Source organism: Micromys minutus, assembly GCF_963924665.1.
Source record: "Micromys minutus genome assembly, chromosome: 18".
Lineage (NCBI taxonomy): Eukaryota > Metazoa > Chordata > Mammalia > Rodentia > Muridae > Micromys > Micromys minutus.
This window is the reverse complement of record NC_137953.1, coordinates 44,128,741-44,134,149: the sequence shown is the minus strand read 5'-3', so window position 1 is coordinate 44,134,149 and position 5,409 is coordinate 44,128,741. Positions and strand designations below refer to the sequence as shown.

The following is a 5,409-nucleotide window of genomic DNA, read 5'->3' as shown; positions in this document are numbered from 1 at the left end:
AGGGGAATTATGTACATGCGTCATCATGACTGTTTTCTTCACATGAAAGAGGTTGGTCTCGGGTTGGCCCAGGGCCTGGCCCTAAGGTTTGAGCTGCACCCCCACCTCACCGACAGTGAGTCACATAGCAGACCCAGGATGTCCTTCATCACATTGGTCCGAATGGTTTCTCCTTATTTCCATTCCAAAGAGAGAAGGCATTAGGAAATGAAACACAGCTTTTGCACGGCCGCCACCAACTTGCGAGGCGGCAGAAGCTCGGGTGCGGTCAAGATTCCGCGTCACCCGTGATCCATCGCCATGGCTGAGGAAGGCACAGCTGCTGGAGGTGTGACGGTTGTCAACACTGCTCTACAAGAGGTGCTGCTGAAGAGCGCCCTCATCCATGATGGCTTAGCATGTGGCATGTGGCATGTGCGAAGCTGCCAAAGCCTTAGACAAGCGCCAAACCCATCTCTGTGACAAGCGTGTCATGTGTGTGAAGCTGGTGGAGGCACTGTGTGCCCAGCACCAGATCAACCTGATAAAGGTTGATGACAAGAAACCAGGGGAATGGGTGGGCCTCTGGAAAATCGATCGAGAGGGGAAACCACGTAAAGTGGTTGGTTGCAGTTGAGCAGTAGTTAAGGACAATGGCAAAGAATCCCAGGCCAAGGATGTCATCGAGGAATACTTCAAATGCAAGAAGTGAATAAATAAAATTTTGGCTCATTAAAAAAAGGGGAATGAAATACAAGCAAGAATTTGTGATAACAAGAAGGGCGGGCTCTGCGCATCTCAAGGATGGGCAATGCGGGGAGGGTAATGAAGTGACCCCAGAGCGGTAAGCATGTCGGATTTGTCTCTTCAGATTATGTTAGTTCACCCAAGCAATGCAGAAAAATGCAAACACCCAGGGCAGCACCTTAAAGCCAAAACCAGAGTTCAGATGTGACTACGTTGTTGACAAGGACAGTTTCTGGTCATGTTACATGAATGGTAGCCTCCAAACCAGAACTTCACAGGTGACCTCACTGATGAGCTATTCCAAGATACATGCCCTTGAGACACAGACCAAGAGGCCATCATCTTCCTCCCTCCGTCCCTCTCTCTCTCCACCTGTCTCTCTTGATTCCTATCACTGATGTGCCTGTCATGTGCAGTTCTGTTAAAACCTCCAGACCTGATGAGGTCCTGACCTTCCAGCACATCTATGGGAAGATCCAAGAAGTTGTGATGAGACTCCAGATGATGCCGATCCGTCAGCCCAGGGTCCACCCTGTCTGTATCCTTCATCGACGAGAGTCTTGGCTCATGAGACAAAAAGGGAAGATGGTCCTGTCGAGACACTTAGAATTCGGAGCCACTCTCTGTCACTTACTGAGAAGTTTAATGTACATCGAAAAGACAGGAGACCTGGAAGCTGTCCATGATGAAGAAAGGAGACCCTGGGGCCATCAAGATGATACAGTAAGTAAGGGCAGCGGTGGCCAAGTCTGACAGACCCCTGGGACATAACTGTCTCCTGGACAGTGTCTGTGATGTGTGCTATTCCCCCTCTGATAAATAAGGGTAAATTTTAAGTATAAAAAATGGAGTATTCTGTCCAACCACAGTGTCCCAGGAACTATAAGCTCGGTGACTTTATTGTAGAATGAAAAATAAACTGCAGGGGACGTTGCTAGCCTCTGATCTGGAAGCTACAGGGCTCAGGACTGTTACCAAAACTGAAACTGAAAGTAACTGTCGGTATCCACCTTGTCCACACGTCACTGTGACTCAGTATGTCTCACTCAGACCGTGACCTTGGCCTGTGCAGAGAAGACTTCAGTACGAAGCAAGCAAAACAGTGCAGGTGACAGAAGAGGGCACACTCCTCATACTCCTAAGTGACTTTGGGACACTTTTTTAAAAGAAGAAAACTCTAGTGGAAAGCGAATGATGGTCTGCATAGATGAGACATGTACCTTACATGGACAATTCGACATTACAGAGACATATAGAGCATGTTCCTTACATGGACAATTTGACATTACAGAGACATATAGAGCATGTTCCTTACACGGATAATTCCACATTACAAAGTTGACCGATGTCCTAGGTTCATCTCTCGGTATAATGCAAATGCTACCAGCATTCTAAGGGCTTTCATTTTACTCGGTAAAATGCTTCAAAAACTAATCTGGAATAATGAAAAAAGTTAGAATAATTTAAAGGAAAGTACACTAAGCATGTAAATGCAGATGTCTTTGATCTAAAATAACTTAGAAATGGTTTTAGAAGAAAGCATGATAGGAAAAAACATAGCCAACCAAATGTGCGACAAAGTTATTCATCTGAAAACAGGGAGGACCAGGACTGAGAAGTAGCTCAACCCTTAATGACGTTTGCAGCGCACACAGGAGAACAGGAGTTTAGATTCCAGCAGACACACACAAACTTGGATGTAACTCCTGCAGTGAGGGGCAGAGACGGGAATATCATTAACACTTGCTGGCTGCCACCCTAGTGGAATAACTTCTGGGTTTAGTAAGAGATGTTGCTGCAAAGGGACAAGGCAGAGGGACAGAGGACACCTGGCACCTCCCTCTGGCTTCTGTTTGAGTCAGGCACAGTCAAGGAAACACATGTACATGCACCACACAGACAGACAGACAGACACACACACACACACACACACACACACACACACACACACACACACAATGGAAGGAAGCACTGATGGCCACAAATTGTCCTCCTGATCCTATACATCCACTGGCAACCTCCAGCCCCAGCTCAATAAATAAATACAAGTGAAAAAATGTAGCATGGATAGATAATGTTTCTACTAAAAGCAGCACGTTCATAAAAACTGGGATGATTATGGCATAAAATGTAACATATGGTTGTTACCTGACCAGTACAATCTTTAGTGGCTTATTTTTATATATATGTTTTGGCCAGCAGAAAACATAGAAATGTTTGTGTATTTTAAAGAAATAAAATAAAATGTATTTCATCACTACAACAAAAAAGAACTTAAGTCTAAGGTGAAGAGAAACATACTCTCTTGAGAAATAGGTGATTTTTCAATAAATAATGCTGAGAAAATTGGTGTTTAGGAAAAAAGTGATCATTTTAACCCTAGAAACATAAACCCCCTGGTGTAAAAAAGCCTTCATTAAAATTAAAGATACATAAAATATTTATGATAATGAAGATAAAATTTAATTTTCTTTATATAGAGAGACAATACATGTAAATTTAATTTCTGTTTAAAAAAGAAAAGCATTGATTTGTGATTAAAATTTCCCCATCTTGAAATCACTAAAGTGACATTAAAATCTATTTTAGGAGCATAAGTCCCAAAGATAAAGAGAACGGAGCAGGAAACTGTTGTGCTACATTTTGACAACTGAGAAGCAGACGGTGAACTAACAAGTCTGCCGCCCCCCAGGAAACAGGACCTACACAGGTTCAGGTAAATCGCAGTTTTCTGAGAAGTCTCAGAGCTGGTCCTCAATATAGGGATAAACCTGGAGCCATGGCAGGTTTTCAAACCCTCTTAAGTACCAGAGGATGTCTTGGCAGAAGACTTGGGGTCTGTTGTACGGAAAAAGCAAAGCACAGGGTCTCTGGGCAAGCAGAAGGCAGGCAGAGTTGGAATTGGGGGCTGGAGGGGAGACCATCCCGACCTGGGACATGTGTGGAACACTAATACACCTGCTCATAACCCACCCAGAGTCCAGAATCCTTCAGGAGAGAGATTATGGGACCTTTTACAGCAGCGCAGGAAGGAATGCACAAGGATGCTAAGAGTCAGGCTTCCCCAGCCCTGGCCCAGCACCTACAATTAAGAGCAATTTGAACTGTGACCCCTGCAGTTAGTTGGTGAGCATGTATGCATGTTGGGCTATAGTGAAGACCCAGGATCCATTTCAGGCTCACAACTTCTAGTCAGCCTTCTAGAACAGCGGTAAACATGAGGAGATACACATGGATCATTGGACAACTAAGAACTGCAAAGGAAAAAGAGCTAGATAAAATTAACTTTAAAAATGTTTAATTATTCCTCTGGAGTTCAAGGTCATCCTTGGCTGTTCAACAAGTTCCCTTTCTTCAAAAGAAAAAGAACAGAAAACATTCCCATACCTCTAAAAGACTTTGTGATCATAAGTCAAAAAGAATATGAATAAAAAGTATTGTATTCAGAGAACAAAAATAGTTCTTGAAACAATACTGAAAAATGAACCTTAAAAGGACTTTAAAAATAAAGCTGTAACATCTTCCCTCCAAACAACAATAATGCATAGGCACATAAATAATAAATAAAAGCTTAAAAAAATTAGAGCTTTAGTCTACAGAAATCCAGTAACTGAATAATAAAAGTTTCAGAAAGAAATTCAGAGACATTAAAAGAAATTAAAATTTATATCTAGAAACATTATTTAATATAAAGTACAGTGGATGAAAATAAGCTTGGACCACGAATTCTAAATAGAAATTAGCAAGATTAGAGTTATAAAACAAAGTCATGAAGAGTCCAGAATCTCAGAGTTGAAGGTTCTTCTAGGTTCTGAGGGTGGGAGTGGAGGGGTGTGAGCCAACACTTTGGGATTCTTAAAATCATGTGACATGCTGGAAGATAATGTAAGGTTTCAGCAGTCTGAGAGAAAATTACTTCTCACCAAAATTTCTATACCCAGCCTAAGTATCAATCGTAGGCGAGAACAGAACCACAGCTTTTCACAACGTTTACTCTCCACACAGTCTCCTGAGGTGCTTCTGGGTTATATATCCAAGGGAGAAGAAAATACGGAAACGATCCAACAGAAAACTGACATAAAGCAGATTTCCGGGAGAGAGCCAGGGATAACAGATGAGCACCAGAAACAGACAGAAACCGTCTGAGTGTGTCAGGAGGTTTCAGAAGACCGAGGAGAATGAAGCCGATAGACTAAGTACCATTACCTCGCAAACACCGAAGACGATCTCTGCCAGGCAGATGTGAAGGGAGCTGCGCGGGAAGTAAGATCGGGTATGGCCGAGAAAGAAATCAACGCGTAAACAATCCTGTTGGCCCATAATCAGCCATGGGGCTGCAGCCCAGAACTAGGCGTCCAGGGCAGAAGAACTGTAGCTCTAGGCCTGCCTGGGCAATATCATGGGGCCTCTTAAAAAGCAAACAAATTACTCATCACTGGCTACTGCCTTAGTGCCTAGCACTCCTTGTTGGCAACGGGTTGTGCTCTGCCCCCCTGTCCCCGTCCCTTCTCCTCTGCGCTCAAGGCAAGGATGCCGGACCCTGTTCCTTCTCTACCCATGAGCTTCCTGATACTCGTAAGAGACAAGATGAACAGCAGGTGTAGGTCACAAAGGAATCTCAGGCCAGACCCTCAAACCAGAGCTCCCGGGGCCCCGTGGATGCAAAGCGCCAGTCGCTGGTTG

The 5,409-nt window shown here is 43.8% G+C and overlaps 1 pseudogene across 1 annotated transcript; it reads left to right on the top strand.

Moving 5' to 3' along the window:
* The first annotated feature begins 300 nt into the window (after positions 1–300).
* On the top strand, positions 301–691 carry LOC308432137 (small ribosomal subunit protein eS12-like; annotated as a pseudogene). Its single transcript has one exon. The product of its transcript is annotated as a small ribosomal subunit protein eS12-like (transcript).
* Positions 692–5,409: the final 4,718 nt, after the last annotated feature.